The sequence below is a fragment of the Xenopus tropicalis genome, chromosome 8 (assembly GCF_000004195.4).
Source record: "Xenopus tropicalis strain Nigerian chromosome 8, UCB_Xtro_10.0, whole genome shotgun sequence".
NCBI classification, from domain to species: Eukaryota; Metazoa; Chordata; class Amphibia; order Anura; family Pipidae; genus Xenopus; species Xenopus tropicalis.
The window spans coordinates 116,171,716-116,188,263 of record NC_030684.2 but is presented as its reverse complement, the minus strand read 5'-3'; positions in this window follow the sequence as shown (position 1 = coordinate 116,188,263).

Below are 16,548 nucleotides of genomic sequence, written 5' to 3'. Positions count from 1 at the left end.
GTGCTAATGCCAGTTCCTGACTAGGTGGTAGTTCCCTCAGTGCCCTGCGTCAATAGGGGCAGCACACTAGCGTCGGAAGAATAGAGTGCACAAGTCACTTGCATGCTAAACATGCAAAATGACTTCGAAAATATTTGACACAACTGCACTAGGTTTGTAATAAAGCACAAGCACTGTTGTGTCTATTTTATCAAACTGAATGCAACTGCGGTAGGCACAAAGCGATTGCAGGATTGCATCAATTGACACCGGAATTGTGGGAAAAAAGGATGATTTTTCTAAAAACTCCACTTTGCACATTGCATCTAAGTAGGTGAATATACCCAATTGAATTGTAATGGGACACAGTAACGGGTCAGTTACAATAAGCGCAGGGTGCAAAGTGCAGTTTAATGTTTTCTTCCGCAGAATTCCAGTTCTGTTGCAATCAGGGAGTTGCATCTGAGCCAATTGTTGCAGATGCATCATAGTTAATGCAATTGTGCTCGCAATTGTATTTTTTTTCCTTGTTGGCATGATGTACGTGCCCAATTTTTTTTTTACTCAATTGTGCTGCGCCTATTCATGCGCAATATGTATGAAGTAGCAGGAGCGCATCTTGACACAAGTACCTTTAATGAATGGCGACAATGGGACATTTGCAGGTTGCAGTCATAAAGTATTAAACTATTCCTTATAAGAGTGCAGGAATATTACATTTGAGTGCAGACTGTTTATGAATACAGTAACCACTGTAGCAGCACCATGTTTCCACTGCTCTCTTACTCATCAGTGTGAAGAAATCACAGGTAAGTGCTAGTGTGTGATTGAAGTGATAGTACCAGCAGGACATTAGGATGGGTCTTCTATTCAGGATGAGACAGATCTTATCATTATCATTGAGCCACATGGCTGCAAAAACAGATATGGGCTAAAGAGGAGGTGACTCCCTGGTGGCTTTGGTGACATTCGGCAGGCCTGTAGACTTCACAATATAACGTCATTCTTACAGTTCCCAGCCCCGCCACTTATTTATACAGAAGAGTCCATCTCAAGCGAAGCAGTGCTCACCCTACCCTTGCTGGAGCATTGCCAGATTTGCTTCTATATATCACAGATTCCATGGAGTCACATAGGTTGCACTCAGCATCTGTTTTTATCCCGTATCATCTATAAACACAAAGGCAATTCTCCAAGCAGAAAACACGGAAGGGGATTTGCACGTGTGAAATAAGATTAATGCCAAGAAAAACAACCTTTTGAACAAAGTACCAAAGCTGAAATATCTATCTCACTTAGAAGCTCTTAGGCTGCAGCCGCTCACCAGAACCTGACTGGAAACAATTAAAATATTTTTTTCAAGAATTAGCCATTGCATCTGGGGTGCTGGTAAATGGCATTTTGGATGCCATGGTGTTCTAAGGATGACCTGTTTCAGTCCAAACACTCAAAGTCATGGCCATAACCGGGTTAGGCAGAAGAGGGACGTGACTAGTTCAGGATCTTGGTAAAGGAAATGGAGGCCACACCAGAACATTTCATCACTTGCCAATTGAATCCTCCTTTTTACGACTAGGCCTGGAACTGCCCATACAGTAAGTCACCTCCACCACTTCCCACTGAAAAGCATGGGAAAAGCTTTGCCTACGGTAATCTTTGGCACTATCACAGGTCAGAAAGGCTAAGGAATTTCTTCGATATACCTTTTTGAATTAAAAAAACCCCTCTAATAGACCTCCTGCAGTCATCTCCAGCTGTAGCATGTCCTTCATATTGCTACGACATAGACATTTATTAGGTTAAGCAAAAAGCATTGCCAGGAATGAAAAGTTCCCCAAACAGATGGAAATCTACTAAAATATTTATTTTTCACGATTTTGTCATTTTTGCCAATAATGATCAAGAAATGTTCTCTATTCACCTTCTGGTCAGGGTTTACTTGTAACAGACTGCCAGCCCCAAATAGGTACTGTCCATGGAGACTGGGGAGAGGTGGCAGCAATGCAAAGCCTCCTGCGGTCACCTCCTATTGGGGAATGTCCCTCACATTGCTCTTATGGTCACAGCAGTTTATTAGAAACCCTTGACTATAAATAAATTCCAAAATTCTCATTTATTTCTAAGGAGAAAGGGGCATCAGTCTTTCTTTTGTGCATGCATTAATTTACACCCTACGAAGACATTTTTTGGATGGCCCATGGACAACTTTGTATCCCCTAGTAACATCCCACAGCCCATTGCAACTCAGCTGTCCAGACGCCTGACTGTTCTACACTGCAGGTCCCTTCATACGCACGTAGCCTCCAGTCCCATGGAATACAATACTATGCATGCAGTAACTGACAGCAGCAATCATTAATCATTGGAACTCTTCCATTCTAAGAATATATATTAAATATAATCAATGGAGAATGTAGAAAAATATACTGTTGCCTTGGTTACAACTACCAAGTACAAACATTGCTTTGCAACATTACCAGAAAGGAATTGCTTCATGAGGGAATCACCTGGAATCTAAATTCCCACTCTTTTGACTGGTTTCTTGCTTTTTCACATAGAGAAAAATCCCTCAAGTCTTTCTAGTGCACAACAGGAAAATTCCCACATGTCACATGGGACAAAAGTGCAGCATAAATTCCTGCAACGGCAGCATCAGGCAGATTGTTTCCCCTTCACATTTATCTAGTGGCTATATTAAAGGATCAGTGTAAAAATGAAACTGGGTAAAACAGACAGACTGCACAAAATAAAAAATATTTTCAATATAGTTAGTTTGGCAAAAATGTAATCGATAAAGGCTGGAGTGGCCAGATGTCTAACATAATAGCCAGAACTCTACTTTTTCCTTTACAACTCTCTAAGCTGTTAGCAGTCAGTAACCAATCAGTGACTTGAGGGGGGCCATATGGAACATAACTGTTCAGTTGGTTTTCATTTGAATCTGACCTGCGTGCTTACAAACTAACTGAACAGTTATGTCCCATGTGTGCCCACCTAAAGTCACTGACTAACTAAGAAGTTAGAGAGCTGAAAGGAGGAAGTAGTGTTCTGGCTATTATGTAAGCCATCTGCCCACTACAGCCTTTATAGATTACATTTTTGCCTGACTAACTATATTGAAAACATTTTTTATCTGTTTTACCCAGTTTCATTTTTAAATTGTCACAATATATATATATTCCTCTGCACTAGAAGAATACAAAATAAAACCCCTACATGCATTAAGTTTGCCCAGGAGCAGTAACCAATAGCAACCACTACTTAGTAGCAGCTACTTTTTACAGCTACAAAACGCCAGAAAATACCCTGCCATAGACAATACTGGGAATCGCCTCTGCTAAAACACACAGAGACAGTTATCAGTAAATGATCAGCATTGTCTATTTTAGTAGCCATGACAAGTAGCTGCTACTAGTGTGTCTTCACCCAAGGCCAATGTCTCACAAAGCGTACTAGTCGCCCACAATATCTTTATCGTGGACAACTAACCACTTGGAAAGGCCTTTGCATCTATTTGTTTTTCCAAAGGCATCTTTGTGCTACTTCAGAAAACCAAAGCGATGCAAAGGCCTTTCCACCAGCGATTGCTATTTGTGCCAATGGCAGGTCATTTCAGGGCTTTTAGTCTCCCGCGATAGCAGAGATCTATCGTGAATGGCTAACACATTCCGTGGGACATCAGCCTTAGAGATTGTGGCATAAATGTAAGAACATAGAATAACCTGTATTTATAATCATGTTCATGCCAGTATGGATTAGGTGTTTTGATTAAGGACAAGAGGCTTCACTCTATTAAGGAAAGAACTTGGCTGAAAAGATCAGTGTTTCTATAAAAAGGGGAGTTCATTCTAGAAAAGAAGAGCTCCCGCAGTGCAACATCTGTACAGCAGATAAACATCTGACTCCACTCACCGGCCTGAGAACATGGGACATGGAACAAAATATATGTTTTTTCGCCCAATGGTGTCCAACTTGCGAAAGCCTGAGAAATGTTAGTGAAGGTTAAACAAAAAAAAAAGCTACAGTAATAGAAGAGCTGATCTAGTTACATGGTGCTAATTTGTTACATGCCGTCTCAGTTTAAAGGCCAGTACATTTGTAGATATTGCATATTTGCTTTCCCAGACATTCCTGGAAGCCTAAGAAATAATTTGGTAGAGTTTTGGATTTATAACTGGATCGCGGATACCGAGGTGTTTTCATATCTATGTGATCTCATTATGAGCTAAAGGGGACACTGGTCACATGACCAATGTTGGACCTCAAAGGAGGACTTAAGCTGGAAAATTTGAAAACCTCTGCCTTAGGTCGTTACCCCAGCTCAAACAAATAATGCTTCAAGGTAAAGCAAGTTAATAACGTGTGAAGCAATAATGTGCTGCCCAATAACCATCCCTCACTATGTCTCACAGAGATCATAGCCAGGCTGCATGCTTTTGATGTATACTCTGGTGTTAGGAGTAAAGCCTTTGCACTATCTCTAATCATAAGGAAGAAATGGGGAGAAACAAATGTCTTTTTTACAGAGATATTGCAATATGTTTGAAATATGAGAAGGAATTGGCCATCTGACATTCACCATAGACACATGCAAGGATAGGCACTTAGAAAGAATGTGGAGCAGTTAGGAAGTGCAAGTATAGCTAAGACGGAGGGTCTTGTTTGTTATTACTAGGGAAAGGGCTCACTGAATATAATACATGCCAATGTACTCAAACGATCATATAGAAAGGTGGTACCTAGCATCTATACGTCCTATACCTCCCAATACTCCACCTTATAGCTTGTGTATCATGGTACAGAGTGCCATAACAGCCAAGTAACCATGTACTTTACATCTGCAATTGATTTGTAATAAAGCTCAAGATTCCTTAAACACAAGTGAGTGTAACATTTTGCACTGACTAGCGGCACTTAAGGCAGTGATTCTGGGGCAAAAAGAAGCATGATGGGTTGCTATGATTTTTGCTCTATGCTTCCTATCCACTCTTGGTAAATGAGGCCCTTAGTGTCTAAAATGGTTCCAAGCATTTATTTACTTCCAGCACCTCCTCCACTGCATAGAGAAACACTGCCCCACTTTTTAGCACCAAATTGGCTGGTTATGTCTTGGATCATTGCCGGATTGTAGGTCTCGCCTTGTGTTACATATAATGTTCTGGTTCGCAGCATGGACTGCCTCCTTCCCCTTGCCCCTTTTTTGTAAAGGAAGCTACAAAACATATGCAGAGTCAGACTGAGTTTCTGGGGATCACTGGTTACCCAATGGCCGACCACCCTGCCACCTATTAGCCACCCAGTCACCGACGTTGCTCACTCCCATTCTGCTTCCAGCTAACACCATTCCCTCCCAATGGACAAAGTAAGTAGCACAGTAGAACAGTGGTGGCCGGGGGACGGTTGGCTTGTGGGCATGTGGCACTGCCCAACATCCTGGGCCATTCCACCCTGTGCATATGTAATGCATGGTTTTATGCATGTGCTCCTAAATCCAATATGTGTATCTGCACGCAGGCCGACACTGTGCCTGTTCTCAGCCTCAGCCCTGGGTGCCATTAACCTTAGCGCTACCCCCTGCCATCATTATGAAGTGACCAATGGAGAAATCTGGCATTTTGATCCTCTCTACATAGTATAAGTCACTAAAATTTTCCATGTCCTATTACCCTGGTTGCTTTTGAGCTTAAAGTAACTTCCCATAAAAACGCTTAAAAAATAAAATGGAAAACACTCAGTTTACTTATACAGATATACATTTATTTATACATGTTGATATGTACAAGCTGCTTTACATTTATATTCAGTTGGATTTCTTTGCAACTTTATGAGATCCGACAGAGGCCAAGTCTGAAAATAGTCAGGTCATTAGGGAATAATTGCTTAGAATGGAAAGTATGAAGGTCAGGTTAATATTACCCCTCCTCTAAAAGGGTCTTTTAGTCTTAAGAGCAGAAAACATTATTATTAACTTCTGTGAAGTAGATTGTATCCCAACACTCGGAAGGGACAGAGCTTTGGTAAGTCCTGCTTTAAACTGCCCTGGGGGCTAATAATCTGCCAAAATAACATAAAGCACAAAGCTTCAGTGCACACCCCATGAAACTTGAGGGCAGTAAATTCACAAAACAGGTGTTAATTTTACTGTGGTGTAGTAACCCGTAGGAAGTATTTCTCCTGTACAAGGGAAACAGGATTGGGTTAGCCTGTATGATAGGTCAGAGCTAAACCAACACCTCCTGTCACTATGGAGTGCTTCACGGTAAATTAGTATGCAGGGAATATTAAATAGATATTGATATCAGTAAATATGGAATTCAAACCAATAAGAGAGAGTGAGAACATGAGCTTACATTCTTATGACCCTCCCTCATGCACATACACACATGGGCTTCATTAGAAGGCAACCAGTCTACTAGTATGTGTGACGGGATCCCAGAACCATATACATAGCACAATGTGTAGAACCTGAACCCAGGGCCAACCATTAACACTAATGAAAACCCCTGATTCTCTATTATAAGATTATTTTAAGATTTTTTTTGCTTACTGCTACTCCATTACATTATTGTTATTATTATGCTTTATTTATACATCACCAGCATATTCTGCAGCACTTTACAGAGACTATACATAATTTGCATCAGTCCCTATCCCAGTGTCACTTGCAATCTAAGGTCCTTATCTCACACACTCTCTTCCTCTAGTTTTATGGTCAATCTTATCAGGAGCCAATTAACCAGCCTGTATATTTTTTGAGTGTGGGAGGAAAACATAATACCTGGAGGAAACCATAAAAACAGGTAGAGCATATAAACTCCCTGCAGATTGTACCCTCTCTGCAGTCAAACCTAGGACCCTAACATAGAGGTGCCACCTTTGGATTTATAATACCAGTCAACACAGGTCCATGCTGGAAGGGTCATTAGTGATGAGTGAAGGGATTAGTGATGAGCAAATTTTTCCACCAGGCATGGATTCACAGCGAATTTCTGCATTTCGCCATTGGCAAATTGTTTCGCGAAACTTCTGTGAAAATTTGGCACAGAAGAATTTGGCACACATCAAATTTGCCGTGATCACGTCAAAAATGGGCACGGCCACGTCAAAAATGGGCACGGCCACGTCAAAAAAGGGCACGGTCGTGTACAAAAAAAGACGCATGCGACCAAAAAAGACACGTACAACCAAAAAAAGACGCAGGCGACCAAAAAAGACACGTACAACCAAAAAAAGACGCAGGCGACCAAAAAAGACACGTACAACCAAAAAAAGACGCAGGCAACCAAAAAAGACACGTACAACCAAAAAAAGACGCAGGCGACCAAAAAAGACACGTACAACCAAAAAAAGATGCAGGCGACCAAAAAAAGATTCAGGAGACAAAAAAGACGCGGGCGACAAAAAAATTGTGCGTCAAATGCGTTTTCGTGAATTTTTCACCATTTTGTGAATTTTCGTGCTGTTTAGCGAATTTTATGGCGAAGCAAAACGGGACAGATTCACTCATCACTAGTTGTGATGTAAACTTGGTGGAGTCCTGACACCATCAGCTGAATCAGTAGGATTTAGTAAGTGGGTGCCTGTGGGACAGAGGGAGCTGGGAGGGGGGATCAGATGCCAGGGGCAGATTGAATGTGTGCCGGGGCTGATGGGAGGCGCACCGTGGACAGAGGAATAGTCATTGCAAATTTACTGGCAAAATACAATGCTGGTAAATTTGTTAATATTGACCCTAGCCCTTGGCTGGTATTTTACTGTCCAAGTGAGGTGGTAACCCTACCCTAATGCTGTAAGGCACCAATATGCCACAATACATATATATGGAGTAGAAATAAAAAGTCAATGCAAGCATTTTTTTCTCTTCATTTGCTTATTACTTGTAGAAAAAAGAAAGCATTGTTGTGTACCCTAAGCCTAAATGCACTAGGCTACATAGACAGAAATAGCTGCCCCCGCCTCATGACAGTCCTCTAATCCACCCCCACGTATTATATTGCCAAGGGTTTCAGGTGCTCGCGGCTATTTGACATCAGTAACAGTGTTTATTGCATCTGACCACAGTTTATGTTGCTGTTCTCCCCAATGACATCTTTATTGTTAGAGAATCTTAGTTCCAAATAAACTTTAAACCTGCTTGCCGCTTGGATGTGGAAAGGTTGCGGAATGGTTTATCCATTACCAATGACTTATGGGTGTTCCTCATTGTCCATTCAAGGAAGGAAACCTTCCAGGGAACATCTGGCCATGCACTCACCAGCTAACCTTCAATCACACATCCGCACAAACATTACATGGATTCATGTCTATTTAACATTGCGCTCGGTCAAATTGTTCTCTGAAGACAAGTAGAGAATATCCTGCCGGGGCCTACAGGATGCCTTCAACCTTTTGCAATATCCATTTGTCTTAAAGAGGAATTGAAAATGCTTTGTGTGTGTAAAAGAGAGGGTTATTCATATCAGGCTGTGTCACAAGCAGAGCCGAAACTGTTGACTCTAGTAACCATGGCAACTTGACTGCTTAGGTCTCCGGGCTTCCTGCCCTCCATCCTGTGTAGGACTGACTTCTGCAATTCTTTGTAAGAGACTCAGAAAGCCTCACCCAGTGGGTGTTGGCAGGACGTTTCCTCGTAATATGTCATGCAATGGATGACTTCATGTTAACACTGGCCAGAATGTCACTCGATTAATTACACAACTGCTTAGAACAAAAACGTCCTTTTAGTGCTCGCTGAATATAGGATTTAAATACAGACAGCAGCCTTATATTTTCATACAGATTCTAGCTGAGCTTTACTGTACCAAGACAGAGAAACAGATTTATTTCAGTGAAAAAAAACTGGTTTAGACTTGTGCATAACAATAGGGGTATTTCAGCCATTACTGTATATATCAGCCATGCCATCTGCAGCTTCAGATCATCATGGAACCCATATTAAGGTCCCCATACACCATAAGATCTGCTCGTTTGGTGATGTCGCCAAGCGAGAGGATCTTCTCCTGATATCCCCCACCTACAGGTGGGCGATATCGGGAGAATCCAGGGCCAAACAATCGAATTATAACGGCAGGTTTTCTGACCTGCCCGATCGAGATCTGGCCAGATATCTGTCGGGCAGACCCGTCAGGAGTGCCCATACACGGGCCGATTAGCTGCCGAATCAGTCCAAGAGACCGATATCGGCAGATACTATCGGCACGTGTATGGGGACCTTTACTGTCAGTAAGCACTTAAAGTTCTGGAAATGGGGTTCACATATGAGAGGGTACGAAACATAAATGAGGAGTGTCCAACTAGCAGGTCAGTACTACAACCCGTCCAACCCTAAATATTTAATATTTGTAAGTTTGCATATATCCATCTTTCTCCAGGCAAATACTCTTACAGTCCTACCCTATAACTAGACTTCCATGTAAAGGTGTGCCATGCTATAGATTCCAGATAACTTTATCCAGCTGTTTTCAAGGGTAGAGCACTGCTAAATGCAACTCAGCTGGGCCCTCACAGAAGTACTGGAAGAAGGGTCTCCAGGCTGAACTCTAATTATAACTCTCCACACATTCATGTTCACACAGAAACTTGGACAGCAGTGGTTCCTAACCAGGAATAGTATATTTATTGAATTAAAAAAACCCAAAGACAAGGTATTTTCATTGTACACCAAATATTTGTAGCACTATATCATGGTGGGCATTACTCACACCACAGGTGTCTGCTCCCAGTGTAGCACAATCTGTTCTTCCTACCCCCTACAGCTTAGTGAGAGTCACAAGCGAACCTACCCCAAGCAAAGCTGCTCTTACTGACTATCTACTGACCTCTATCACCCCTAGAGTGTGCTATAACAGATGCTATTCTAACAATTACCTCATTCATGGGGCCCCATATTCCCAATTTCATTAAGACTTGGGTTACCAGTTCTTCATCCTGAGGCTTCCTGACACACTCTCTGCTGCATTCATGACCCTCATGGAGTAGAGTCTAAACAGACAGAACCATGTGCTTCTGCCCTTATACAGACTAGGCAACAGTCAATCACTGTTGGCCTATGGGAACACATTCTCCCCCAGGGCATTGGTTCATTTCCTCACAGTAGCTATGGTTAGCTCCTTACATCCCCTACAGGTGGTTTTGATCATACTGTACTGTGATGCTCTTTCTTAGTTACCTGCTCATTTGTCAGTCAGTCAGGATGGTAAAGAAGCCACAATCACAGATTACCACATTGGTGCTTAACAACTAACTTTAAAACATGTCCCCTCTGTAACCATTGTGTATGAATGGGCAGCTTTTTAAAATCCACCACAAGAAACTAAGATCTGTAGTTACTCTAGATATCAGTGTAATACATAAACTGCCCCCAGTTCAAGCATTTACATAAATTCTTCAAAACTTCAATGTTGGGAGCACCATGAAAACTCAAGTACTGTAGTTAACTGAAATTCAATCTAACAGCTGGGTTTCACCTTTCCTCCTCCAGTACAATGAGGGCCAGCCTGGGAGAAGAAGCCCTGTGTAATACTTGCTCTACTGGAAGCTGCAGGGAGTTTTGACTTTCAAAACCATATCTGAGGGTCTACATCTGAAGGTACTGTGTGCACCCCATTTTCAAAAATGTTTAATACATAATATCATAATCTGTATTGACAGATACATTAAATGCAGGTTCCTTATGCATCATGGAGTCAGTCCAGGCCTTTGCTTCACTTGTGATGGAGGATGGTGTTGTTTGTGGCTGAAGACTGATCATTTATTAAATAACTTTTCTTACAAATGACAGTAGATTGGAGCTATAAACATCTAAAAGAATAGTTGGAGGGAAAGAAAAACATTTTAGTCAGCTCATAAAGTCTGTTGTGTTTAACTGATCCCTCTAAGGCAATTAGTGATTGCAAGCAGCAGGAAGCTGCAGCCATTACTGCAATTATTTTTATGTGGTTCCAGAATCTATTTTGTGGTCAGGATAACACTGTTTGCTGTACAAATTAGAAGCAGAGCCAAGGATTACAAGACCGTTTCCAAAACAGTAAATGATTTAAGTCTTGCCTTGATTTAAATGGCAGTGAAGCTAAGACTTTAAAAAGTTGTCGGGCATAGGGCCACATTCGCCAGGCCTAGGCCTATTAAGCTACTAGCCCTGTGCAACCACCAACTTATTACATATGTTGCTGACATTTTAAAGGCCTGGAGTCACACAACTGGACTTTGGAATCCCTGTTTTTTCACTAATGTCTGGATATGGTGGCATGAATACGGAGAAATCCTTCCAGACATTCCTTTTGAGCAGTCAACTTCATGCCGACTGATAGGCAGAATAATCCAGAGTGCCGGCACACATGTAGTAAATTGGCCAGAGGGGACACTGGTTGAAAGTGGGAGTGTAGTTATAGAACCGTGATCACCAACCAGAGCCTCGCGAGCAACATGTTGATCTTTTTTTTCAAGTTTTGGTTGCATGAAAACCAGAGGTACTGCCAAACAGAGCCTCCTGTAGGCTGCCAGTCCACGTAGGAGCTACCAAATAGCCAATCACAGCCCATATTTGGCACCCCAGGAACATGTTTTTACGTTTGTGTTGCTCCCCAACTTTTTACATTTGAATGTGGCTCACAGGTAAAAAAGGTTGGGGACCTCAGTTATAGAAGCACACGCATGTGAGAGAGCCAAATCAGACAAAAGTAGATGGAGAGAGACGGGGTTAGATTTAGTTTGTTTGGAGACAATAAAAAAGGGAGCCCCACTCCAAATTCTTCACTTTGGCCCATGGACCTCTGACACCAATAGTTTCTTGGGATCTAGTTTTACTGGAAGTTGAGAAGTTCTTTCATTGACTTAATAGATGTACCTGAGCCTAGTGGCTCGAAACAGCATTAAATTATCCTGTTCCTTGATTTAGAGCAACATCTGTTGCAGTCTTACACAGCTCCACACCTGCCATTATAAAGACATCTTTAACACTGCAGGATAATTGGTCCATCTATCATCTGATACCTCGGTACAACACCAACAACTTGCTCTGTGTGTGTGTGTTCTTAGGTTTGAACTGACTCCCATATACATTGGTCCTGGTTCATTAATATTGTTTAAAATCTGAGGAAATGACTCATGTTTCCTTCACTTTGTCATGATAAAGACCAGAGCAAAGAGATGAACACACTCTCCAAAAATGCTCTGTGCTACAAAGATAAGACTTCCAGTGTTCAGATACTCATTCAGTACCAACAAAATCAAGTGAGAATCAAAGACTGGGCTGCTGTTCTCAGGACAAAAGCAACGGCCAATTATTTTGTTATCGAATGGATAAATAAAAGCAGACATTACGCCAACAACATTTTCCGTGGCATTTTTTAACCGTTAGATATTTCTTAACAAATGTCTTTGTTTCAATATTTTAGCCAAACATATCTAGGAACACCATGATAAATGGCATGCCCACTTTTGAAGCACTTACTGACACTAACAAGTTACAAACTACCTCCAGAAGCAATGTCATTAGAAGACCTATTCATAGGAAGCCTGGGGTTTTAATGGGTGATCAAAAGGCAAACAAACATAACATCTCGATGAGCAATGCCACGCGTCGGCTGAAGTGGTGTAAAGGTTGCCTGCATTGGACGCTGGAAGCAGTCCAGTTGAAACATTTCCGCTGGAGTAATAATGGCATTTCACAATCTTGTAATCTTACAGAAGTCTGGGTTTGCCAGAAGAACACTACCTGCCTGGATGTATAATGCCCATGGTAAAATCTGGTAGGGAAGGAATAAAGGCTTTGGACTGCTTTCTGTTGTTAGGGATAGAAACCCTGGTTCCACTGAAAGCAAAGCTTAGGGCTACAGTGTACAATGACACCCCTGACAATTTCTAGCTTCCTATTTTGTGGCAAAAGATTGGGGAAGCCTCTATTTTGTTTCAGCAGTGTAATGCCCTCATACACAAAGCCTGGTATATACAGAATAGTTCTTTTGTTATGGCAGTAGAAGACTTCACTGACCTGTTGGATGATTTGGAACTCCTACCACGAACCCGACATCACTACCCAACCTCATTACTGCTCTTGTGTCTGAATGGAAGGTAATCCCACAAATGCTCCAACGTCTAGTGGAAAGCCTTCCCACAATTATAAGATGGTATTGTAGCTGTAATAAGGGAACTGAATTTATATTAATACCAATGGTTTCAGAATGAGATGTTGGAGAGGCAAGTGTACTTTTGCCCATATACTATAGAATAACTGCACATGGGGTATTTTGATCTCTGAGGCTTTGTTTGGGGAGAACAGTGACCTAAATATCTTTGCCCTGCCCCATATATTTGAATGATGCCTACCAGAAAATGTTTGTCTGATGAAGTACATTTACCATTGTCTCTCCACTTTGAAATCCCATTGACTGCTGAACACATAATGATGTGGTAGGAATAAACACTGCTTTGCCATAATGTGGGAAATAGGCCTAGCATCTCTAGTGGTACATTCTCTAAATATTTTCCAAAAAGGCTTGGAATTTCATTTTAGGAATCAGCAATGCAGACTATTTGTATTATTTACTATATATGTCTGTGACTGAAACTGGTAACTAGTAACCTCATTTCCCATTTACAGGTTAGGATGAGCCCACTATACAGCAGTAGCTACCTTACACAATTATCCAAGAAGTTTAGTTGGAATGTCAAAGATCAAACCATCACTGTCTAAATATTAGGGGCCATAGTGTTTTGTTGCTGGAGGTCCCTCTGCCAATCAAAACCCTACAATTCTCCATCAGTCTAAAAATATAGGGACAAGTTACAAAGGATAAAATATCAGACCTCTATCTTTTATCTTAATGCAGTGGACCAATTATTTCTCATATGTTATGTTTCATGGCGAATAATGTTCAAATGATGTCATATTAAAAAAGGGGCCCTTCTGACCATGGGTCATAAAAATACCTTGGAAGACAACCCTGCTTTTGACAATTACTAATATTTATGGCATCATTACTAGCAATCATAGAAACCATGAGTTGCCATAACCAATCTGCGGCACAACTGAACCTCTGTGAGATAAGTTGGTTCAATTGCACATAGAGGGGTTTCACAGCCTTATTATATTAGAATTAGGAGTTTATACAAAGAAGTAAGTAAGCGGCCAAACAAGCAGCCAAAAGGGAAAGTTATGCCTAGCCCTTGGGAGAAATAGACTGGCTCACAAATTTAGTGACTTAAGGCATGGAAGAACTTCTTCTTATTAGGAATAGGGGCTACCATAATGAGAGATACGGAGGGTTCCTGGGGGGCAATGGCAGGGCTAAGATATAGGTTATATTCCTTGCCCTGTTATATTTACTTTCACATACATCTCTTATTTATCTAATGTGTCACTACAGTAGAAATTGTCCTTGTCCCTATGCCAACAAGCATGCTCTGGGTGCTCAGCCGTTATTCAGTCCTTTCTTTTACACTACTGGCCGCCCCACCCAGCATCATGTGACAGCCTTCTGCCACTCTGGGCAACTTTGCATCAGCTGGTTGGATAACTATCTTTCATGATATGATTCATATAAATTTATACTCTCACATTTTTTACCAGCTGATAATTTACTATGTATAACACCCTGGAGACATTTCCTTCCAAAGTAAAGTCTTCTAGTTGGAACTAAATACTAGCGAATGTCTGTGTACTGTAAAGCATTATATATTGGCTCTATTTATAGGCTTTCACCTTGATTGCAAGCCAAGGGGTGGCATATAGCCACAGCAGTTTGGGCGTGCAGACACAAAGCGAAATCTGATTTCTGTCTCATTGTGGATAAGGCATGTAAAAGTAAACAACATTTTTACGGAGAAGACGCCCACGACAGATTCCAGAGGCGTGCAAACAACAGCACTCAGGGGATGGCGTATACTTTACAGGGCATAAAGAAGCCCTGGCAGCTGGAGATGCCAAGATGGCTTAGAAAACATTTTGTATTCTATAAAATGCTTGTGTATAGACGGCTTTCATTGCCAATATTTACAACCATACTGATCCCATTATCAAATTATGTTTCAGCTGAAGAGACGTATCTAGTCTAATGGGGGGTGTAATAAAAGTAGCTGGCAATACAAACAATTGTTGCTTTGCACGAATTTAATATATATTTTACAAACCCTCAAACGTATTTAGTGACCCACCCGCCAATGGAATTTTTTTTTAAAATTCGTGCAGCACAGAATTATTCGCACAGGGAACATATTTGCCCTGCCCGTGTTTCTATTTATGAGCCGGACAAGATGATGCATTTACTGTGCAAACATAATTGAGAAGTGTTTTATTCACAGTGGAAAGCTTTTTAAATATGGTATATTCGCACATTGAGCATATTTCTGAGCACATTATGCGTCCAAATAACACCAGAACTTTGGTGGAAGAAAAAATGTTTGTTAAACTGATTTCACAAATTGCGAAATTATATTCACAAAGTGAAAATTACCACTATATTGGCGCACAATACACACGCAAAGAGGGCCTGCTCAATCTTATTTGTGAATTTTTTTCGGTCAATTAGCATTTCACTGAGATTCACAAAAAGAAAAGACTGGCACAGCAGTGCAAACAGTAATCGTTTAGGGGAAAACATGCGCAAACAACTATTTGCAAAACAATGTGATTTTTTTTGGTTTGTGCCATTGCACATTGTATGTAATTAAACTTCATACTGAAAAACTTACGTGCAAGTTTTTGTTTTTATTGTGTAATTTTGTTCATTGATGATGGAAATGCCTCCATGAGAGCAACATCAAAGGGGTTGGTGAGCAACTTGGTGCTCAGGAGTCACTGGTTGGGGATCACTGCTGTAGAGCTTTGAGAGCTTTGATCTCCAGGGTATGGAGAAGGATGTTGCCAGAAGGCTTTAGTAGGAGAAACCTGAGATATTACGCCGCTATTTTCCATAAGTTCCAGTGGAAGTAAAAACGCGTAAAAAATTACGCCGTTTTTACACAGCATAATAAATATGCCCCTAAGGGTACATGATAAGAACAGTTCTACACCCCAAGATTGTAGTGTGTTGCCGTTCACCAGTTACCCGCCATGCTGTATGGAATTTAGTTGGTTAAGCCCAGTCATACCCAAGAGAAACTGCTGTGATGTGATGATCTACTACAACTGTCCAGTTTATCCTCAGGTCAGGCAGGTTCGGTCCAACAAACCATCACAAGCATGTTGAAGGCCCATTGCCCATCCCCTGTCCCCTTTTGGTCATGTGCACAACATGTCACTGCCCATCTCTGACATCACCATGGGGGCAGGTCTATATAATATTTGGAAAGTTCACGGGGTTCGAAGGAGTCAAGACTCCTAGTTAGTCAGTTTTCTTTTTTAGGTTGTTAGGTACAGTAACGAGACAGGCAGAAAGGATTCTCAGCTGCACACTGGAAAGGGGTAGAATAAAAACTCTAATCATTTTAAAAACATTAAAAAAAGCAAGGTTAATGTAACGGTTACCTTCCCCTTTAAGGGCAGTGTATAAGCTTCAGGCAATAAATCTAATTGTAAAACAGGAGGCAGGCGAGGGAACACACAGCCAACTAACAGTGCACAAATACTTT